Genomic DNA, 24,462 nt, shown 5'->3' with positions numbered 1-24,462 from the left:
TTGTCTTTTTATTATTGAGTGTTATAAGTTCTTTATGTATTCTGTATACAACTCCCTTGTTAGATACAATATATGATTTGTAAATGTATTGTCCAATTCCGTGCATCATAGTTTCACTCACTTGATGATATCATGTGTAACATAAAAGTTATAAATTTTGATATTGTTTATTTTTCTCTTGCATTGCTTGTGTTTTTGATGTCATATCTTAGAAATCATTGTCTAACCTAAGGACATGATTTATGCCTTTGTTTTCTTCTAAGAGTTTTATAGTTTTAGCTCTTACCTTTAGATCTATGATCCATTTGAGTTAACTTTTTATATAGTGAGATAAGGGTCCAAATTGATTATTTTGCATATAGATTTGCAGTTGTCTCCATGTTTTCTTCTGTTAGTATTTGCCTATTGTATTTTTCCATTACTTAATTTTCAGACACAATAATAATGGTAATTTAAAAGATATGTGAACTAGAACAGTTATTCCCATTTTACTAATTTAAGGAAATATCTGAAGTTAATTGAATTATCCAGTGGACTCATGCTGAGGGACAGAAAGTCATGGAAAGGGATGATACACAGACATGGTGGATTATAGAATGGAGAGGCTTTGGAAGTCCTTGGTCTAACTCAGCGTTTCTTAACCTTAGCACTATTGTCATTTGGGGCTGGATAATTCTTGGTTGTGGCGGCTGTTCTGAGCATTGTAAGATTCTTAGCAGGATCTCTGGCGTCTACTCAGTAGATGCCCAGTAGTAGCACCTGCTATCCCCAGTGTAGACCACCAAAAATGTGCCCAAGACACTGCCAAATGTCTCCTACAGTGCAAGTATCCCTACAGCTGAAACTACTGGTCTAATTACGAAATTTATTTCCCACATATTTTCTATAACCCCTCACACAGCAGTTAAATGGTTAAGATGTTCTGCGTCTTTTTTTTTTTTTTGGTATTATGGCCCCTCTGAAAAATGTTTCCACTGGTAGGCAGTTAGCTATCGAAAACGTGGAATAGTAGACTGCTACTTGGGGTTAGGGTGCCATGCAATCTTATTATAGCCCTGGATGTAGTTGCTATGAACCAATGTATTTGAAAAGTGAGGAAAAAAAAACAGCACCTGTCAAAAGTGGTGCCTGATGGATTCCGATTTCTGAGGCCCATGAAACACTGTCTAGTTGTTAGAATGCTCTAATATGAGCATCATTTCTCCAGAACTCCAGCAATATTTTTTGGGTGTATGTGAATTGGGGTGCCTTGTCCTACAAAGTGAAAAGATAGTAGACCTACATTTGACTTATGAACATTTGAATTTTTATATGGACATTTGTTTGTGTTTTCATGTAGTTGGCAAGACTATAATATATATCAAGAACAAGATCCCAGCTATATGTTCTGCATAGATTTGATTTTTGGCTTCTGGGAACTTCTTTTTTTTTTTGAGATGGAGTTTCTCTCTTGTTGTCCAGGCTGGAGTGCAATGGCGCAATCTCAGTTCACTGCAACCTCCGCGTCCCGGGTTCAAGCGATTCTCCTGCCTCAGCTTCCCGAGTAGCTGGGATTACAGTGATGCGCCACTACGCCTGGCTAATTTTTGTATTTTTAGTAGAGACGGGGTTTCGCCAAGTTGGCCAGGCTGGTCTTGAACTCCCGACCTCAGGTGATCCACCTGCCTCGGCCTCCCAAAGTGCTGGGATTACAGGCATGAGCCACCGCGCCCGGCCGGCTTCTGGGAACTTCTATCGCTACTAGACTCAAATCAAAAGAAATTTGCTCAACCCTTTCTGAAACTCTGCATTATTCTAATTTGGAATAAAGCAGACATAGTTTAGGATATGTACACACTGAACTAAGTATCTATATTCACGAAAATACAAAGCCATATATTATACTGATATTTAACTTAAAGGTTTATCTAGAATAAACCAGTTGGATAACGTAACATGCACTAGATTCTCCCAGTCTCAAGGTTGCTCCTTTAAGTCATGCAGTGAAATTACTAGTCCTTGGCCAATAAGGTGAAACCTCGTCTCTACTAAAAATACAAAAATTAGCTGGGTGTGGTGGCGGGCGCCTGTAATCCCAGCTACTCAGGAGACTGTGGCAAGAAAATCGCTTGAACCCAGGAGTTGGAGGTTGCAGTGAGCTGAGATCGCGCCACTGCACTCCAGCCTGGGCAACAAGAAACACTGTCTCAAAAAAAAAAAAAAAAAAAAAAAAAAAAGAAATTACTAGTCCTATTTTTGGCATTTGGGACATCTGGCTCAATACTGGGTATAGTTTAGGGCTATCTTTCGTATTTTGCATCTTTTGTCTAGTCATTTTGCTTTAAAATTTCATGTTTAATAATGATATTCAATTATTTTAAGCATCCTTGCATACATAGTAAACTAAAAAGATCACCAGAAACTGATTTCCAGTAGTTGCACTGGCATAGTCATAGCAAAAAGTATGAAGGATAAGTCTTGTTTTCTTCGTTAGCTCACAAAAGGAGAAGTCATTATTTTCCTTAAAGCATCAAAATCACTATTTAATTTCATTATGGCTGGGGACAATAATGCGCATTGTCAATATCACTCCATTCAGATGTACAGCGACTCAGCAATGGAATTTCTAGCCTATTTCTAGGTGGCATTTTCCAACTTACTCAACTCTCAGGAGTCCCAGTGCCATTTATTATGACTGGGATTCTGCAGGACGAAACTTCTCCTGGGCTCCCGGTATCTCCTATTAGAGTGACTACTGCGGGTAACAGGGACCGAATTTGCAACCCGTGGGGTGGTGACCGATGGTCCAATGTTCTCGCCCCACGCAGGATGAGCCTCGCTGTGAGCCCACCACTGTAACCTCAGACCCCAGGAGTTCAGCACTCCCTCGAGTCAGGCTTTGCAGAAGCCGGGAGGGCACTGGTCAACCCCACGCCCCTCCTTGGGGCCCCGCTCCGGGTTTCTGGGCACCCCTGGGGAGGGCAGCCATCCGGTGCGCGCCACTCCCGGAGGGCGCGAGAAGGAAGCCGGCGCCTCGCGCTCAGCGGTCCCTGGGCGAAGGCGGGCGGGGCGGCGGCGCGGGTCCGAGCGCCCGAGGCGCCGGCGGAGCATGTGACCACGCCGCGCGGGGCCGGGCGCGCAGTGCCGCGCGCTGGCGGCAGTGGGGAGAGCAATGGAGGCCACGGCCGACTGAGAGGCGGGTGCGCTGCTGGTGCTGCTGCCGCGGCCGCTGCTGATGCGGGGGCTGCAGCGCGCAGTGCCGCCGAGTCCGCAGCTCGCCCGGGACCGCCGGTCGCCGGCCAGCCGCTCTGCCAGCCGGAGCGCCAGGCGGGGACCTCAGGTAAGCGCCTGCTCGGCCCGCGGCCGGAGCCAGACAATGGGGACAGGGGCGGGCTTCTCTCCTCCACTCGCGCCCCTCCGGGCCGGGCCCCCGCAGCGCCCCGGGACTCCAGGGGACCTGGCCCCGGGGGCGTGGGCTCGGCGCGGCGGGCGGTGGACTTCGGGGCGGTGTCCCCGCGTGGGAGGCGCGGACCCTCCCCGAGGAACCTGCGCGGCTTGCGCGCTTTGGATCCCCGCAGGGGAACCTGCCGCCGGGCTGCGCCCCGGGAACTTGCGGAGAATATGGGACCTCGCCTGCCTTCTCCTCTTCCCGCGCCTCGCCATCCTGTCACCGGGTCCCTAGCTCGGTCCCGACCGCGGCAAGGGCCAGACCCAGACCTCGCCGTCCGGGATCGCGGACGCCGTCCGGGCTCAGCCCTCTCCCCACCGCCCCCAGAGCTGCATTGCTTTGTTTAACCTCTGCCAGACCGTTTCGCACAAACTCTTGTTGCCCCAATTCTGATGAGCCACCAGTTTGATGGCTGAGGCAAGACAAAGGTTTCCCCTGTTTACCAAGGGCCGGGGCCAGGAGACTGCGCGCTGCCCGTGGTGTAAAATGTGTTTTCCTTATCTTCGCCCGGGGCTTGTTGAGATGGTTTTCCTGGCACTATAACCGTCCTTTCTTGCAGAGCTCTGTAGTGGCGAGATTGGACCTCCTAACCCTACGGATACGGTGGGTGGGGTATGGCTTTTTTTTTTTTCGTGATTATCAGTAAACAGAAGCCGACTTTGAATTTTATAATATGTGTTCTTGAGTTAGAGACATCGTAATCATTTTCTGAATTCTGAATTTTAAGAGAATATATATTTCAAGACACATTGATTCAGTGGAGGGGGAGGGGGAAGAAAACCTAGTAAGTACGACCATGTGTTGTGAAATTTTAATATGGTTTTAGGAATAATGGCTGGGAAACTGATCTGGTGTAGGTGAGGGAGTGTGTGTGTGTGTGTGTATGTGCGTGTGTGTGTATTGGGGGTGGTAAGTGGTGGTGGTGGAGAGGGAGTGGTTAGAATACAAAGGATAAGGCAGTTTTAGAAAAAGATTCTTAGTAAATATCCTGTGGCAAATTTTTGATTCATTAAGTTGTGAGTTAAATCAATGTTTCCTTTAAAAATCACCTATAGTAATTGTGGAATTATATAAAAAATGGCTCACAGTTCTTTGGCATTGTTTGTGACTCAGGAATCTGAATAAAACAGTCAGTTTTGAGTAATTTTTAAAAAGTCAACAAAGAGAAGACTCCTTCACTACTGTCTCCTTTATCCTTTGGGAAAAGGGAATTCTTGTTCAGTATATTCAAGAGAAAATTGCCTATATGAAAAAAAATTTCAAAGGCAGCTTTGAAAAAGAAACATTTTGAAAAATGTAATATGGTTGCATTACAGATCACTTCAACTCAGAAGTGGGCAGGGAAAAAAATCTTGTTACTGGATCGCCCTTTCCACTGTTGATTATTTAAAATGAATTTTATTCAAAAGCTTAATTTTACAGTCATCTCTAACACATTGAGAAACTTTCACTCTAAAGACTTAGCAGTACTTACCGACCACTGAATTTGGACGAGGAAGCTAACACCAACTTGACAATAGGCAACTGGTGTGAGAAACAAAAGCTAGCTCTTCATAATAGTTCATAGTTCTTCATAAACTACAAAGCACTATAATAAATGGAAGTTATTATTATCGCTAGATGAGGAAGCTGTGTTTTACAGTTTTTCTCTTACCCAATTTCAGACCAATTAATTGACATTAATTTGAAATTCTCCAGGGCAAGAGACAATCTTTTAGTCTTTTTTGTGGTCTGTATTTCTGATCTGGCACACAGTAGGTGTTCAGTATGTAGTCGTGGAAAGAAAGAATGAATATGTGAAAAAAATACAAGTGGATAAAACGTGTACAGATGGAATTTGTTTACTTCTTTTTATTCAACGAACATTTACTGAAGGCCTACTGTGTGCCAACAACTGTGCAGAGGTTTTCCACATACAGTTTATGAAAGCTTGGTGACCTCCTTTTTCAGTCATAGTTGATGTGTGTTTCTTCCAAGAATGGGGCCTCTTGGGTGGTTTTTTTTCATCATTTTAAATCATCTCCTGTAACTGAGTAGCACGATAGAACACTTCACTTGTTGTATGTGCATGTAGTTTCTCACAATGGCCTGTGGGGAGGCAGGGCAGATATTATCATTCCCGTTTTGTAGGTGAGGAAATCCAGACATGGCGAGATTAAATGACTTGCCAGCTCCTTGCCACTAAAGCAACAATGCCAGGGACAGAAGCTGGATCTCACGCCCAGAGCTTTCTCCCCTGAATCACACAGCCTTCTCCAAGATACACTGTCCCCCAGAAAATCACACTGGAATTAGACCTCATGAAAAAGTCTACCTTTTGGATAACTTTTATATAAAGAAAAGGTATATTTTACAACCTAGTACTTACGGGAGTGGTTAAATACACAAGTTCTCGAGGCAGGTGATTGAATTTGAGCGTTGACTTTACTAGCTACTAGCTCTGCATCCTTGGCAAGTGATTTAAATCTAAGCCTCAGTTTCCCCATCTGTAAAATGGGGGAAGTAATCCTATTTAGAACATTTTTGTGAGGATCAAATAAAATAATATGGGCACAGCACAATGTTTAGTACAAACTAAGCACTCAGTGTCAGCTAATTTTTATTTTCATTATTTTAATGTAAAGTAATGGCTTTTAAACTTTTTAATTTTTTATTTTATTTTTATTTTTTTAAAGAGATGAGGTCTCACTGTGTTGCCCAGGCTGGTCTCAAGCAATCCTCCTGCCTTGGCCTCCCAAAATACTAGGATTACAGGCATGAACCACTGCGCCCAGCCTAAACTTTTATTTTTGCACAGTAAGAGATGCATTTTACTTTGCCACCCAGTATACAGATACATTGTAAATATCTGTAATTAAAAAATTCATGAAGTAATGCTTAGACTTTGAATGTGCAATGCATTCTTGTATTTTTTATTCTATTTTATTTTAAAAATGTTGGTTGAGATCGCTAAATGATTTCACATCCCATTAATGGGTCAGGAACTACACTTTGAAAAGCACTAATGCAAAGGATAATCAGGTTAAGTGCATTTAAGAAAACTCTGTTGTTGAATCTTTATTTCTTTTCTTCAAATGGTTTACAACATCAGTTGGAGTTTGAATACTAAATTACATTTAAAAATAGGTTCTTAAACATTTCTTGGGAATTACGATCATGTATTGAGTATTTATCATGGTCACGTTACTGTGTGCTAAGCAGTCTATTTATGTATGTTATCTAATTTAGTTCTCACAACAGCCCTGTAAGTAGGCCTTGTGTTTACATTTGATAATTGAAATTAAGACTCAGAGAGCTTTTTATTAACTTGCCCAAGGTCCTAAATTTAGAGAGGGATGAAGCAAAGATTCAAACTGAGTTCTCTCTCTGCCCTCTTAACCCCCATAGTTTTCTGATGTTCCCTCATAGTGATTTCTGAAGATATTTCATTTCTTCCTTAACATAAATTTGAATGTCGACATTGAGAATTTACCCATTGTGGTACATCTTTTGTAGCTTCCTTTGAAATGACTCATTTCAAGTCAGTTTTCAACTTAGGGAAGTTAAGGAAGCATAATGTAATTCTTTCTGGCTTTAGCTGGTCTTTGATGTAAATATTTTGTAATAGCTTCTCAGGTTTTTGTGATAGAGTCAATTAATTGGTCATTTTTATTGAGCATCCAGAGATTTAATATATCTTCCTAAGAGACATGAAATAGCTGTGTAACTATAAAAAGACTTCATTACGAATGAATGTCGGCTTTTGTTAAGGCGCAAAATGAAGCCTTACAAGCTACAAAAGAGTACTTTATAGTGTATTGATTGGTCTTAAAATCACAAGGTGGTAAAAGTATTTACTTTGTAAAGTACTTTAAGAAACCACCAGCAAGTATCCTATTAGCATTTTTTGTTTTTTGGTTTTTCAGTTCTTTACACGTTTCCTATGTGTATTTGTAGCAGTATTTTAATTTTAATATTTTGATATTTCTAGGACTTCCCTCTCTGAAACACATTGTCAGGAATAATTAAGGCTGTTTTCAGGAAATATATTTTATAAATAATACTTAGAATACACAAATAGATGCTTTTGTATAATAAAGGCAAATTTCACTTTTTTTTTACATTTATATCTTCTAGATTAAAACTCTTACGGTGTCTGGTTTGCATTATTGCTATTATATGTAGGAGTGTAACTCATAAATAACATGATTACCAGGTGCCTAAAAATGTATACACATGCCACTGCTCTTGCATTATAGCTTTGGATACTCCTGTGTGCATGGGGCTTTAAACTTTTAATCATATATTTAAACAGTTTATTTGTTGAATTAAGGTTAGTGTTTTCAAAGCTGACAATTTTGAATACTGTCAAAATTGTTTTGAAGCTGACAATGTTGAATTAAGGTTAGTGTTTTCCAAGCTCCTGAATAGCTGGGACCATAGGCGCATGCCACCACATCTGGTTAATTATTTTTTATAGAGATGTGGTCTCTCTCTGTTTCCTAGGTTGGTCATGAACTCTTGGGCTCAAGTGATCTACCTGCCTTGCCTCAGCCTCCCAAAGTGCTGGGATTGCAAGCATGAGCCGCCACTAAGGGGCTCCTTTTTATCCTGATGTGAAAATTCATAGAGATAAGAACAAAATCAATTTAGATATTAATTTGTTCTGGTGGCTTTAAGGTAGATGCATATGCATATTTTAGGTTTACATAAATGTATGATTTTCACACGTATATGAGAAGTACCAGATTATAAACTCTTCTCTAAACTAAAGAAATACATATTAAGTAACTTTGTGGAAATAAAAAAACTGAGTAACAACCCTGAAGAGATATTTTTATAGTCACATGTTGTCAGCCTTATAGTCACATGTTATCAGACATATTTAAGAAGCCAAATAGAACAACCATATGTAAAAGCTTTTATATGTGAAAAAGTGATACCATTTAAAATGTCAAAAATGGAAACGTAAATATTTCAGTCAGATTTTAAGGTCTTCACCAGGTCTTTCAGATGTTTTTAGTGTTTTTCAAGTGGCATACTTTGGGGACTAAGAAGAAATGTCAAAAAGCTTGCTTTTGAAACTGGTACTGTATTCAATATGAATTGAGGAAAAGACACAGAAACTGCGTCCCTGAAACACTTTAAAAAATATTTAAATCAGAAGTAAATATTTAGCCCACTAGAAACGGTTGTTAGAATAGAGTTTAAGAGCAGGTAGCAGCTGCTAAGAGGAATTAGAAAAAGGAAGGACAACTTGCTAAAAAGGCATTTTGGTTTTTACCAGGGAAGGTAAGAACGATCTTATCTGGAGGCTCACTGGCCTCACCCCGCTCACCTGGGGAGGGATTGGCTGGCAAGAAGGAAGATAAGGAGACAGGGAGGGGGAAACAGGTTACCTGAAAACTTGATTATTATTTAAATCTAGAATAAACCGGATTCAAGGAATAATCTGTGAAAATTCTTGTTAAAATAATTGTTAACCCCTTGTTAACAATGGGCTGTTTCCTCACTTGGGAAAAATAAAAAGGAGAGGCCATAGTCCCAAGATCACCATTTTTGAAAGAGGAAACATCATTACTCCAAACCCCATTGCCAATACCATTTATGGTCTCGGGTGGGGACCACAGCTAATGTTCTTAGGGAAGATTGTGACAGATCTAGCAGGGCTGTTAAGACACTGCTGGTGAATTCCAGGCTGCCCTAAATGATTGCAGTCAGGATTTTTCTTCATTTTGAAAAGTTTTTAATACATTTAGAATGACTTTTTCTCCACCAGACTGTCACTGTGACAGAGGCAGTGGGCTTTCCTGGCTTTATTTATGATGCAGCTGGCCTTGCAAGTTTGTGATGGGTTAACTGTCTTCTAGAGTTAATGAGGTCAGGGTCACAGGTTCAATTCTTGGGAAGGCCAGTTAGCTTTGCTTTGTTCTGTGAGCGCATATTGTACTCTTAACCCAGGCCAGCCATCTGGTGAAGGCAGATCATTGATCACAAAGGCATTAATAAGCAAGACAGTGTGGGAGCAGCAGCATGAATCTTTCTCATAGATGTTGAGTAATTAGAGAAACAATTCCAAAAGCCTGTGCACATTTGTATTATTTTTATAGCATTATCTTAATAGATAGAAGATAACATGGTTTTCAAATATTTTTCTTTGCCATTTCTGTTGAACTTTCATCTGAACAGTTGTCTTTTCAAGTTATGATTTTTGAGATGTCTCGTTCATTCAGTAGTTATACTTTGTTCTGAGTATTCTTAATCTCCCTGGAGGTTTGTAGGACAGTGATTGTGGCAGTGAGAACAGTCATGCTAAAAGCAGTAGATCAAACCACTTAGTTGTTTATAGATCCAATTCCACTGAATTTAAAAAGTTTAAAAAAAGCAAAACACCATTTTGAATGAGGGTAAACAGACTAAGAATTTTAGGAAAATGCTTTATACTTCTTCTAAGTAGACCTTGATCTGAAAATCTGTCATTCCCTTTATTAAAATAACTTCTAGTGTTAAGAGAAATATCAGAGATCATCTAGGCCTGTGCTGCCCTATACCGTCCTGCTGGTCCCATGTGGCTAGTCCGAATGGAGATGTGCTATCAATTTAAAATACATACTAGGGCCAGTGCTATGGCTCACACCTGTAATCCCAGCCTTTGGGAGGCCAAGGCCAGGAATTCCAGACCAGCTGGGCAACATGGCAAAACCCTGTCTCTATCAAAAAAAAAACAAAAAACAAAAAACAAACCCTCTCCCCAAAAAACCAAAGTTAGCTGGGCGTGGTGGCACGTGTCTGTGGTCCTGTTACTTGGGGCTGAGGTGGGAGGATTGCTTGAGCTAGGGAGATTGAGGCTACAGTGAGCCTGTCTCAAAAATAAAATAAAATAAAATAAATAAAATAAAATAAAATAAAATAAAATAAAAAATAAAATAAAATAAAATAAAATAAAATAAATAAAATAAAATAAAATAAAATATAAAATAAAATAAAATAAAATAAATAAAATAAAATTAAAATAAAATAAAAAAATAAAAAGTACATACTAGTGCTGGGCCTGGTGGCTCATGCCTTCATGCCTATAATCCCAACACTTTAGGAGGCTGAGGCAGGTGGATCCCTTGAGCCCAGGAATTGGAGACCAGCCTGGGCAACAAGGTAAAAGTCCTGTTTCTATTTTCTTTTTTAAAAAAACCAACATACTGGATTTGAAACATTTGGTGTGAAAAGAGAATGCAAAATATGTCATTAATAGTTTTTTAATGTTGATTACACGTTGAAGTAATAGTTTTGACTATGTTGGATTGAATAAAATATTGTTAAAATTAATTTTACCATTTTTTTACTTTTAAAATGTATCTACTAAGAAATTTAAAATTACGTATTTGGCTCACATTTGTGGCTTGCATTATGTTTCTGTTGGGCAGTGCTGGTCTAGTCCAACCCTCATTTTACTGATGAGAAGGCTAAGGTTTGGAGGTGAGTAACTGAGCTGAATTCTTTCCATTGCCTGTAGTCTCTCCCTGCTAATAGGTTAGGGGCTCAGGAAGACTGAAACTCTGAACCACAAGAGGACCATTTAGTGCATGGCAATTGTATGTTGCAAGATCTGTGCCTAAGCCATTGCCTGTTAGGTGTTTACTAGTTGTGTGTGTGTATGTGTATATTCACTGTGCCAGTTGTGTGTGTACACACATACACTGGGTGGAGGGCTTTGTTTATTTATAATGTAGATGTTTAGGCTTAGTTTTACCTTCCTCTATAGGTCAGAGGTCCTGCATTAAAATATTAGACATTAACAGTTGTGACAGGGGTAAATAAGATATGGTGCTCATTTAAGTCAGCACTTTCATATGTACTTCCTATTACCAGAGGATTTCAGATACGTTGGTTTTTTTTTTTTTTTTTTGGAAACGGAATCTCACTCTGTCATTCAGGCTAGAGTGCAGTGGTGCAATCTCAGCTCACTGCAACCTCTGCCTCCAGGTTCAAGAGATTCTCCTGCCTCAGCCTCCCGAGTAGCTGGGATTACAGGTGTGTGCCACCACACCTGGCTCATTTTTTGTATTTTTAATAGAGATGGGGTTTCACCATGTTGGCCAGGCTGGTCTTGAACTCCTGACATCAAGTGATCCACTCACCTCAGCCTCCCAAAGTGCTAGGATTACAGGCATGAGCCACCGTGCCAGGGGTGCAGTGGCACCATCTCGGCTCCCTGCAGCCTCCGCCGCCCAGGTTCAAGCGATTCTCCTGCCTCAGCCTCCTGAGTACCTGGGATTATAGTTGTGCGCCACCAAGCCTGGCTAATTTTTGTATTTTTAGTAGAGACAGCATTTTACCATGTTGACCAGGCTGGTCTCGAACTCTTGGGCTCAAGCACTCCCCTGCCTCGGCCTCCCAGACTGCTGGGATTACAGGTGTGAGCCACCGCACCTGGCCTCCGATAGTTTTGAGTGAGCCTTGATGGACAAAGCAGCAATGCTTTCAGGCTGAATCATTTTTGGAAGGAGGAGAGCTGAGATGAAGGGAGGTCTTTTGCCTGTGTTCTGAAGGAAGCATATGAACCGTGAGTGACTGTTTCTTAACCACGGATGCTCCTGATGTTCCAATCTGGAAAGAATAGCCAGGGTTGGCTGGTACAAAAGCCATGGCCTCAGAATGTAGGCTTCCTGTCAGTTTTGTGAGCATAATGGTCTTTAACTAGCAAAGATAAAAAGGAGGAGAACTTCATGATCAAAATTTTTTGTCTGCTATTTTTAGTTGAGATTTGTATTTCCTAATCAACATAGGCAGCTCAGATGTGACTGTAGTGATTAGCATCTTAAAGATGTTTACTTTATGCAGCTTCTGCTCTAGCCTTTCTTTTTGGCCCATGCAGAGTCCCAAGTCACTTAATTTGTTATCAGTGGCCCAGTGACAACTAGTGAACACAATTTTGTCAGGGAACCTCTGACACTTCAATTAATTTCATAATCCATACTAGAAATTAACCTTTATGAATCTGTCCATTTAGAAGGGCCACTGTGCATTGTGAAGGTTGGAGGAATGTTGGTTTATAAAAATATTTACAGATTATCATTTTTCTTTATTTTTGTCTGTTACAAACAACCCCGGTTGATCCTAGATAGAGACAAATAAAGCAAGACAGCAATCTCTGAATGGTTACCTTCAAGCAGGCAAAATAAGTAACTGTGTCCTTTGTTTTGAAGTTTAATGAAGATTTCCAGCAAGGCTTGGTGGCGCCTGTCTGTAGTCCCAGTTACTCAGGAGGCTGAGGTGGGTGGATCACTTGAGCCTAGGGGTTTGAGATCGACCTGGGCAACAAGACCAAACCCCACCTCTACAAAACAAACAAACAAACAAAAAACAAACACTTCCCTCCCACAAATTAGCTGGGCATGGTGGTGTGCACCTGTGGTCCCAGCTACTCAGGAGGCTAAGGTGGGTGGATTGCTTGAGCCTGGAAGGTTGAGGCTACAGTGAGCCAAGATTGTGCCACTGAACTCCAGCCTGGGTGACAGAGTGAGACCTTGTCTTAAAAAAAGAAAAGAAAATTTCCATTTCCATCCACATTCCACCCAGCCAGTCATGATAAACCCATTTTCTCTCATGTCAGCCAACCTGTACTGAACATATACCATGTATTGGGTACCATGGGCATAGTGTGACAAGAACAGGAGTTGGAGAAGTACAGATTGCTTGAATGTGACAATGGTAGGTCTTGGCCCGAAGTATTTTGTTGTGCTTTCTTTTTTTCTTTTTTGAGACAGGTTCTCACTCTGTTGCCCAGGCTGGAGTGCAGTGGCATGATCTCAGCTTACTGCAACCTCCGCCTCCCAGGTTCAAGCGATTCTCATGCCTCAGGTTCCCGAGTAGCTGGGATTACAGGCATGCGCCACCACACCTGGCTAATTTTTCTATTTTTAGTAGAGAAGGGGTTTTGTCATGTTGGCCACGCTGGTCTCAAACTCTTGGCTTCATGTGATCCACTGGCCTCGGCCTCCCAAAGTGCTGGGATTACAGGTGTGAGCCACTGCACCTGGCCTGTAACTTCTAACTTGAAAAAGAAAATGCGGCATTCTTGCATAGTTGCCAAACAAGTACATTATGATGTATGCTTTTTCAGAATTTCCTAGCTGATTTCGTGGGCTGCCATGTTTAATGACATATCCCCTTTCTAGCAGTATCAGATTTCGTTCCTTTGGGACATCGGGGCAGTCAGTTAGGATGTTGGGAGTCGTACTGAACGTGGAGGAGTGGCGCGTGTCCCCTGTTTCCTTCTCGCCTCCCTACTACAGCTGTTGATGCCAGTTACTGTGGAGTTTCTAGAGAATGTAAAAATAAAGAACTCATAGTCCATCTAGTACAGAAGAAAGACAGGGCTGAATTGAAAGTGCACTGCAATGGATAAAGTGCTGTGAGAGCACAGGGGAGGGAGTGAATACTGGTAACAGGGTAGAATAAGGGAAGATCAGGAGGAAGCTCACGGAGGAAGTGATATTTGAGCTGGGTCTTGGAGAAGGAGTAGAAATGTAACAGATGGAGACAGGGTGGAAAGGTATTCCAAAGGTAGGGGCAGAGTGAGCAAAAATGTGGGAAGCTCGGTAGCTATGGTGTGAGGTGGCAGGAACGTCAGGCATGGAGGGGAGGGGCAGGAGACAAGACTAGAGAAGTGGGCCAGGAACAATTTGGAGAGATTGAAAAGACTAAAGAGTGCCGCAGTGGACTGAATGTTTTTGTCTCCCCAAAATTCATATGTTGAAATCCTAAACCCCAATGTGATGGTATTAGGAAGCGGGGCATTTGGGAGGTGATTATAATGGTCGTGAGGGTGGAATCCTGATGAATAGGATAAGTGCCCTTATAAAAGAGACACCAGAGAGAGCTCCCTCACCCATTCAACCACGTGGGACACAGCAAGAAGACAACATCTATAAGCCAGGAAATGGACCTTCACCAGACATCAAATCTGCCAGCTCCTTGATCTTGGACTTCCCAGCCTCCAGAACTGTGAGAAGCAGATTTCTGTTATTTATAAGCCACCCAGTCAATGATAGTTTGTTACAGCAGCCCGTATAAACTAAGACCAGTGCTGACACTTGGGTAATGGAGAGCTGTCAGAGCAGGGAGCAGCATAATCCATTGACTTTGAAGGGTGACTAGGAGTTAAGAGACCTGGTTCTAAGGCCCAGCTTTTTCTCACTCCACTTTTCTGAGCATCAAATCTCTCTCTCTCTCTCTTTTTTTGAGGCAAGGTCTTGCTCTGTCACCCAGGCTAGAGTGCAATGGCGCAATCATGGCGCACGGCAGCCTCGACCTCCCGGGCTCAAAGGATCCTCCTACCTCAGCCTCCCAAGTAGCTGGGACTATAGGAGCTCACCACCATGCCTGCTAGTTTTTGTGTTTTTTTTGTAGACATGGGGTCTTGCCATGTTGCCTAGGATGGTCTTGAACTCTTGGGCTCAAGTGATCCACCTGCCTTGGCCTCCCAAACTGCTGGGATTATAGACATGAGCGCCACTATGCCTGGCCCAGATATCTCATGTATTAGGTGAAAGAGTGGGGCAAGTGTTATCTAGTTGGCCAGTAAATAGATAACAGTAATTTCCATGTTACTCTGCATGAGGCACTGTCGTGGGTATTGGGATACAGACAGGATTCCTGCACCGTGGAGATGACATTCTGGTGGGAGAGAGAGACAGTAAACAGTGGCAAATTGTGTATGTATACATAAGTATATAATATACCATCAGATTGTGATAAGTGCTATAAAGCAAGTAAAGCCAGGTGAGTGGAGTAAAAAGTACTTCTGTTTCTATATAAAGTAGCCCAGAGTGCTTTGAATAGAATAGATGCCACAAGAATATTTGGAATCTCTTCCAGATCCAGCATCGTAGGTCTAATTAAGTGAAAAGCTATGGGAATTCAGTCTCTTCTACATTGATTAAAATCAGTTTCCAAATAGATGTAGTTCTTACAGTTTTGATTAGTTCCACCAATGTGGTTGTTGATGGGCAGAATCTTTTTTGCACTCCATCTTTCAAATAGCTTAAGTACAGCATCATCTCATTTTAAAAAACAGTTTATTTGATGTCATGAAAAAAATGCCACTTGTGTTGGTAATTTGGATCCTACTTCTTTTTTCTCAGCACATTATTCATCCCAAATTTTGAGGCTTGTGGAAGGAGGAAGATACTGACATTTAAGCAACCAGATTTAAGGCAGTTGTTCAATGTATCAAATAGCTCTTCTAAGTTATTTTAATATAAATTAAAACTAAATGGGAGCTCTGGGACAGCCCTGTTTTAATTACAATTGGAATGCATCTTAGGAGACCATTCTACCTCTTATAATCATAACAGTGTCATTATGATTTTTTTAAGAAGAATCACTAATTAGCCGGGTCTATCCTGAGGTCTTAGAGTTTGGTTTGTAGATGATTCTTGTTGAATTAAGTGGAAGGCTGAGGCATGTGAACATTCATCTTGGCCCTAAACCTTTTTCCCTGGTGATATGAAATGGTTCAGCAGTAATCAGCAGTAGAAAGGTATGCCTAAAACTGGCTTGTTCTTTATGTGAGACACCAGGTTGAGCAAACTGGATTTACCTTTCACTGAGGATTATTCACGTGGGATTTTAAACTGATTTCCTACAAATTCTGTCCACAGTGTTGGGAACCTAGAGTGGTAGACTGTAGTTTCTGAGCTAGCATAAGATCTGATCTCTGACCTTCTGCTGACATGGAATCCAGGTTATGTTGCTTTGTTTCCTTGGATGGGAGTTCACAGCCAGTAAAACTAGCCCTGCCTGAATTATTTAATTCATCTTCTCCTTGAAGACAGTTGCAAGGAGTTTTTATAGAACTGAATGCCTTACAAATTTGGGGCTTGCAAATGTATTTCTGTTCTTTCTTCATTTTCCCTTTTGCTGAAGATAGAAACACCTCCTGGGTCTTTGGTTCAGCCTGCTGTTGTTTACAGTCCCTGCTGTAGATTACCTCACTCTGCCAGTCCCTGTCGTAATGTGATTTATCTTTTTAAAATTAAATTCTCATCATAATTCCCTCAGGCATCTGTCTTCCTCAGAATGTTTAGTTATTTCATATAGAACTTAAGCAAGGAAGGAAGAAAGGAAAGGAAGGAAGGAAGAAAGGGAAGAAGGAAAGAAGAAAAGAAGTTCTATTTTGATACTGTGCTAACAGGTCATATTGGGCTTGCTTATTAGATCTGCATTTCTAGTATTCTTGTTTTTTCCCTTCAAATATTAATTTTTTTTGAGACAGGGTCATGCTCTGTTGCCCAGGCTGGCGTGCAGTGGTGCAATCATGGCTTACTACAGCCTCGACCTCCTGGGCCCAAGTGACCTTCTGCCTCAGCCTCTCAGGTAGCTGGGATCACAGGTGTGAACCACTGTGCCCAGCCAAAAAAATTCTTTATTGTGGTAAAATATATATAACAAAAATTACCATCTTAAACATTTTTAAGTGGACAGTTCATTGGCATTAAGTACATTCACAGTGTCAAGCAGGCATCACCACCTGTCCATTTCCAGAACTTTTTCATCATCTCAGATAGAAATTCTGAACCCTTTAAACAATAACTCCTCATTGTTTACCAGGGGCAGCCCCTGGTAACCTCTGTTCTATTTTCAGTCTCTATGAATTTGCCTATTATATAACTGGGATCTCATGTAAGTGGGATCATAGAATGTTTGGCCTTTTGTGTCTCATTTCAGGTCACGTGTTTTTAAGGTTTATCCATGTTGTAGCATCAGATTCCATTGTATGACTTTTAAAAAAAAAATGAAATTTTCTGTTGATGAATATTTGGGTTGTTTCCACCTTTGGGCTACTCTGAGTAACACTGCTATGAACATTGGTGTACAGGTATCTGAGTTCTGCTTTCTATCCTTTTGGATATATATGAAGGAATGGAATTGCTGGATCAAATTGTAATTTTATGCTTAACATTTTGAGGACCTGCTAAAGTGTTTTCTGCAGCAACTGCACCATTTTACCTTCCCAACGGCAATGCACACACAGCATTTCAATTTCTCTATATCCTCACCAATTCTTGTTGTTTCCTGCCTTTTGATAATAGCCATCCTAATGGATGTGAAGTGGTGTCTCAGTTTGGTTTTGATTTGCAATTCCCTGATGGCTAATGATGTTGGCATCTTTTTGTGTGCTTATTGGCCGTTTGTATAGCTTCTTTGGAGAAACGTCTGTTCAGGTCCTTTGCCCATTTTTGAATGGGGTTGTTTATTTGTCGTCGAGTTGTGGGAATTGTTTATGTATTCTGGGCATCAGTCACTTACCAGATACATGATTTGCAAATTTCTTCCATTCTGTAGGTTGTCTTTTCATTGTCTGGATAGTGTTCACATGTTTTCTTAACTATAATATTTAGTTATCCATGAATGTGAAAGAGGATTAATGTAAAAAGCAAGCAGCAAACACAAACTTAGCTGTTCTGGTAGGCTTCATAATGATACCTTGCATTTGGGTGGACCAGCACGCTTTTCAAGGCTCTTTCATATACCTGATCTCATTTGGGTTAGCCAAGTCTTCTTCCCTACTCCTGCAGAAATTTGCCTTTTTCCAAAGCCAGACATTTTGCTTGTTCTTATAACCTTCTTGTCTCCCACCTTCTCGGGGAGCTGTGGTCTGAGATTATCTCCTCTCTCTTCACTGTTTCTTTCCCTTTTCATTATGAATATCCTTAGGCTTCACCTATTGTTAAAAAAATACTCCTTGATCTTACTCCCTCTTTTTTCTTTCACTCCCTCACACATTTTTCACATGTTTAGCTTCGAGTCTCTACCTTAACTTTTAAATTCTCCACTAATTCTTTGTTTCATTCATTCTCTCATCTTGAAGTGAAACTGCTTTTTACAGATTCATCAAAGTTTCACCCACAGCCCCCAAAATACAGTGCCCTCTTGGTGATGTGTATCTGGATATGGACGGGTCCCAAATGTCTGCAGTGATTCTTCCCCCTCGAAGATGGCTGGTCATGGGAGTTTTGGCCTTGTAGCGCAAGATGACCAGCTGTGGTTGCGGGGCAGTGGGTGGAGGAGAAGAGCCACGTGCAGCAGGATTAGAACTCTCGGAAGTGCCTCTGGAACCTCTTGCCCTGAGTCTTTTTAAAATTTTTTTATTTTCTTTTTGAGACGGAGTCTTGCTCTGTCGCCCAGGCTGGAGTGCAATGACATGATCTCAGCTTACTGCAACCTCCGCCTCCCAGGTTGAAGCAATTCTCCTGTTTCAACCTCCCGAGTAGCTGGGACTATAGGCTCATGCTACCATGCCCGGCTAATTTTTGTATTTTTAGTAGAGATGGGGTTTCACCATATTGGTCAGGCTGCTCTCAAAATCCTCACCTCAGGTGATCCACCCACCTCAGCTTCCCAAAGTGTTGGAATTACAGGCGTGAGCCACTGCGCCTGGCACCATGAGCCTTTATGATCACTCAGGGACTGTTACTTTCTGAGATTCACCACCTGCCCTCTGTAGTTACTTGTTTGTGGGGCGAGGCTTCTGGGAGAAGTACCTTAGCCTTTTCCTCGTTGTCATGCAGGTAAGCCCTGACTCCTTGGTAGTATCTGCAACCTCGGGTGAGGTACAGTGTATACCAGTTCAGCTTCAGCTAAGTGTGCACTGACTGTCTTGGTTCACTTGCTGGGCTCATGGCCAGCTGTTTTTTTTTTTGTTGTTGTTGTTATTGTTATTTTTAATTGTGGTGAAATATACATGACATAAACTTTACTATTTTACCCATTTTTAAGTGTACTATTCAGTGGGATTAAGTATGTTCAGTGTTACCTAACCATCATCACTGTCCGTCCCTGAACTTGTTCATTATCCCAAACTGAAACTCTATACCTGTTAAACAGTGGGTTTACCTATCATCCCCTCCCCTCAGCCCCTGGCAATCTCTATTCTACTTTCTTTGTCTATGAATTTGCCTATTTCTGGTTCCCTCATGTAAATGGGGTCATTCAGTATGTGTCCTTTTGTATCTGACTGGTTTCATATAGCATCATCTTTTCAGGGTTTATTCACGTGGTAGCATGTATCAGAACTGTATTCCTTTTTCATGGCTGAATAATATTCCATTGTATGGATACATCACATTTTATTTATCCATATTCATCTGATGATGGACATTTGGGTTGTTTCTGTCTTTTATCAATTGTGAACAGTGCTTCAGTCAGCTAGTTCTGAGGATGCTCCCAGGATGCTCTACATTGCAGGGCAGATGCTGTGGCTCTCCGTAACACCCCCAGGCAGCCACTGCAGTTGGTTAGTTTTGAATACCCCAGCAACAGATAGGAAATCTCACAACTGTATTATTACTTCTCTTTTTAAGGGTTTTTTGGAGCATTCCTAAGTACATCAAAACTCAGCATTCTACATGAGGAGTTTTTCATCATAGCTTGTGGTCAGAAGCTTATCTAAAATCACAGTTGTGGTGGCTCATGGCTGTAATCCAAGCACTTTGAGAGGCTGGGGTGGGAGGATCACTTAAGTCCAGGAGGTTGAGGCTACAGTGAGCTATGTTCATGCCACTGCACTCCAGCTTGGGTGACAGAGCGAGACCCTGTCTCAAAACTAACTAACTAAATAAACAAATGCACGAATTAAATAAATAAATAAAATTGTAATTGCAGTCCTCATTCTGTCATATGGGGAAGAGAAGCAGGTGGCAGGTGGAGAATAGTGGTGGTGACACTCCCTAGTAAACAGGATTGTTCTGCTCTGGCCCTATATGTCTGCCTGGAACCCTTTAGCTCTCCCCACCACACCACACAGACAGTACACAAAGTACAGGGAAGGCCTGTCTCAGTTCTATGCACATGGAAGAGGCCATATAAATAGCATGCTGAATCCTGCAGGAAATAATGAATGAATGAATGCATGTGCGCGGGGTAGGTGGGTATTATATGTGACTGAAAAACAGCCTAGAAGAGGAAAGAAGATGGTGATAGGAGAAAGCACGGAAAAGTAAATGGCTTAAGACAATGGAGAGTAAAGATCAGAGCCAGATGCATTTAAATAAATTAATTAATTCTTAATTAGTTCTTAATTTAAAGAATTAGCCAAGATGGTTCAGAGGGAAAGTTGCGAAATAGAACAGGGCCTGCCTAGGTCTCAAGATTATACGAGAGCCTTTTGCATTTTCAGGAAAGAATGGAAGTCTTCTAGGAGCCTCTGTTTCTTATAGAATATTAGGAATAGAAAATGGGAATCCAGAAGAGAAAAAAAAAATAAGATAAAACTAAGATAGATGATTCTTCTCCATAGAAAATCCAGAAGAAGGAGAAGAGGATTTATTAAGAGATGGGGAAGGTGAGAAAGGCTGAGTATTACAGATAAGGAGCTCTTGTGGGAGACCAGTGTGACTTTGTGCTGAAGAATCTGGCCTGCCCCAAAACATGCCACATAATATTCAAATTTCGATCATTTGATTCACTTCTTTGGATCTAGATACCTGTCTCTAAAGGGCTCCTCTTAAAAATCTAATTCTTTGCCTGGGCGGGATAGCCTGTTATTAGCATGGATTCATGTATTTAATTAGCATTCATCAGCTAACAGAAAAACAGGTCTTGGTTCTGCACTTCATTTGCATGACAAGTTTAGTTCTCTTCACTTCATTATTTATTTATTTATTTATTTTTGCTTTGTCACCCAGGCTGGAGTGCAGTGGCATGGTCTCGGCTCACTGCAACCTCCACCTCCCGGGTTCAAGCGATTCTGCTGCCTCAGCCTCCTGGATAGCTGGGATTACAGGAGTGCGCCACCATGTCCAGCTAATTTTTGTATTTTTAGTAGAGATGGGGTTTCACCATGTTGGCCAGACTAGACCCGAGCTCCTAACCTCAGATGATCCACCTGCCTCGGCCTCCCAAAGTGCTGGGATTACTGGTGTGAGCCACCGCGACTGGCTGTCTACTTCATTTTTCAGACCCAATGGTTGCATTGCATTCTCTCATTCATCCAAAAATATTTATTGAGTGTTTACTATGTGGCCAGAGGTCATTTTAGATCCTGGAGAGATCCTTGCCCTCGTGGAGCTCACATTCCAATGTGTGTGAGGTTGCAGGCAGCAAATGGATAAGAGAGATCATATTTCAGGTCATGGCCCAGAGTTGGGGAAAGAAAGGCAGGGAAGAAGGATCAGGCATAGGAGGTTGGGAAGATGGTGGTGGTGGTGGCTTTGGATAGGATGGTCCGGAACAGTGTCTCTGAGAAACTGACATTTGAACAAAGAGCTGCAGGCAGTAGAAGAGCAAGAATTCCTGTGGTGATCTGGGGAAAAGACACTTCAGAGGGAAGGAACAGCAAGCATAACGGGCCACAGCCAAGCCTGCCTGCCAGATCTAAGCAACAACATGGAGCCGCTGCAGCCTGAGGGGAAGGAATGGTGGGGACAGCAGGAGAGGAGGTCTGAGGAAACCAGGATCAGATTCTGTAGGGCCTGGAGGGCCATCAGAAGGACTTTGACTGTTACTCCAGATGAGACAGGCAGACGTTGGAGAGTTTTAAGCATCAGAGTGACATGATCTGACATATTTTCCAAGGATCTGTCTAGCATTGAAAATGGACTTTAGGGGAAGGAGTATAAGAGCAGGGAGACCATTTACTTAGAAGGATACTGGCAGCTTGGACCAGAGCAACAGTGATAGAGAAGGGTCAGATTCTGGACATATTTTGGAGTTAGAGCCAATAGGATTTACTTGCAGCGTGGACGTGGGGTGTGAGAGAATGAGGAATCAAGGATGATGCCAAGGTTTTTGCCCTGACTGAGGTGGTAGGACTACAGCGGGGGATGGATTTTGTGCATAAAGATCTGGAGTTTGATTTTGGACAGTTTAAGTGCTGTGGTGGGCTGAAGAGTGACCCTTCCCCCCTCCCCGAGACTCATGTCCACTTGGAACTTTAGAATATGGCCATATTTGGAGGTAAGGTCTTTGCAGATGTAATTGGTTAAACATCTTGGGATGGAATCATCCTGGATTTATGGTGAGTCCTAAATCCAGTGACTGGTGTCCCTGTGAAAGGAGAAGAGGACACGGAGACATAGAAGGGAGAAGGCTGTGTGGAGACAGAGGCAGGGATTGGAATGATGCTGCCATAAGCCAAGGAATGCCAGGAGCCGCGGGAGCTGCAGGATGTGGAAGAGGCAAGGAAGGGTCCTCCCTTAGAGCCTTTGGAGGAACTGTGGCCCCATTGACACCTCGATTTCGGACTTTTGGCCTCCAGAACTGTGAGAGAATAAGCTTGTGTTGTTTAAGCCACCCAGGTTGTGGTCACGTGTTATTGCAGCCCTAGGACACTAATACAGATACCTGTTAGACATTGGCGTGTCGATGTTGAAATGACAAGTGAGTTTGGATTTCATGGAAAAGATCGTGGTCGAGGATACAAAGTTGAGAGTCTTTAGTTTAGAGATGGTGTTTAAAGTATCTCTTTAAACACGGCTGAAATCCTCAGGGACAGTGTCTAGAGAAGAGAATAAGTTTATGGACCCAGTCCCAGGACTCTCCTGTCTGCAGAGATTGGGCCAGTGAGAAGGGAAGCTCGTGAGCTCATCCTGGCAGATGTCTGGTGGAAAGCACTGAATCTTTCTCCCTTTCTAAGTATCAAGGAGAAAAATTAGGTGTGGGTTTAGAGAGCTCCTACTTTTAAGGCATTCAGTTGGCTTTTGTTCTAAACTAGCCTCAGATGACTTCCCCGCAGGGAACATTATATATCAGGGAAAGAAGAAAGGATAGGGAGGACCCTTTGTCCTGTTAAAGAATGAGCAATAGAAAGCTGCCAGAATAGTCCTGGAGCAGCAAAGAAGCTGTCTCAGTCTTTCTCTTTCCCTGCTCCAAAAAAGAGACTATCCCAGATCAAAGGAGGAATGAGAATCAATTAGAGAGATGGACTCTTTCAAATAGTCATAGCAGGTCGGAACTAGAAGGGGCTTAATTAAATGTGATAATGTTTCTACAAGCTTAGCCTACAGCTCTGCATATAATGGGTGAGCAACTTCTGTAATTATTATTGGTTAATAGCTGTTTCCTAATCCTAAATTTTCAATGTGGAGATAAGGAAACGGAGAGTCAGATGTTTTGGAGCCAACGGTGATTCCCTTCAGCTACACAAAAAGAAAGAAAAATCGAGAAAGTCCGTAGCTTGGCATTTAAGGCCTTCTTTGCTTGGTCCACGGTGCATTTCTGGTCCATGCTTTTCACCCACCGCTCTCAGGTGTGCTCTCTGCTCAGGGCAGCCAGCTCCGTCCCTCTCCTCTCCTCCCAGTTCCACGCCTTCTCCACGTTGTGCTTTGCCTACTCTCCTTCCACTTCCTCTCTCCCTATCTTGAGTCCTTGCCCATTTTTTTTTTTGAAACGGAGTCTCGCTCTGTCGCCCCGGCTGGAGTGTAGTGGCGCGATCTCGGCTCACTGCAAGCTCCGCCTCCCGGGTTCACGCCATTCTTCTGCCTCAGCCTGCCGAGTAGCTGGGACTACAGGCGCCCGCCACCGCACCCGGCTAATTTTTTGTATTTTTCGTAGAGACGGGGTTTCACCGTAGTCTCAATCTCCTGACCTCGTGATCCGCCCGCCTCGGCCTCCCAAATTGCTGGGATTACAGGCGTGAGCCACCGTGCCCGGCCCGAGTCCTTGCCCATTTTAACAGCTCTAGCACCACCTGAGAATTCTTTCCTGACTTGTCTAGCAACACAGCTCTCTTCCTCTTTGAAATTCTCCAGCGTGATTCCCCAGGACACTGGGTGCTAAAGCTGCTCTGCTCGGGGTGGTGATGGGGGGTCAAACACTTTTAGCTTCCAGCCCTCCTGCCGTTTCTGTAGACTTTTCCTACCTGTGTTGCAGAAGGAGTCTGTTGGGTAAATACTGCAGGAATGCCAGGGGCTATGCTGTGTGTGTGTGTGTGTGTGTGTGTGTATGTGTCCACAGGCAGGTATACCTTTTTAGGTTCCCAGGAGAAGAGGCAGAGAATTGTCTTTTTTGCCTAGCAGCTGCCCTGGTAAAACCCTGATGACAGAGGTTGTGTGTTG

General features: G+C 42.4%; 1 protein-coding gene across 6 annotated transcripts in view; it reads left to right on the top strand.

Annotated features, from left to right (window-relative positions):
• The first annotated feature begins 2,995 nt into the window (after window positions 1-2,995).
• CRACD (capping protein inhibiting regulator of actin dynamics) overlaps window positions 2,996-24,462 on the top strand; it is a 284,595-nt gene continuing 263,128 nt past the window's right edge. For all 6 annotated transcript variants that reach the window (XM_054484706.2, XM_063664543.1, XM_054484712.2 and 3 more), the window contains exon 1: window positions 2,996-3,319. The gene's annotated coding sequence lies outside the window, so the exon portion shown is untranslated. The remainder of the gene's footprint in view (window positions 3,320-24,462) is intronic.

This window comes from Pongo pygmaeus, chromosome 3 (genome assembly GCF_028885625.2).
Source record: "Pongo pygmaeus isolate AG05252 chromosome 3, NHGRI_mPonPyg2-v2.0_pri, whole genome shotgun sequence".
NCBI classification, from domain to species: Eukaryota; Metazoa; Chordata; class Mammalia; order Primates; family Hominidae; genus Pongo; species Pongo pygmaeus.
The sequence above is the reverse complement of the archived record's forward strand: the minus strand, read 5'-3'. Positions and strand labels throughout refer to the sequence as shown.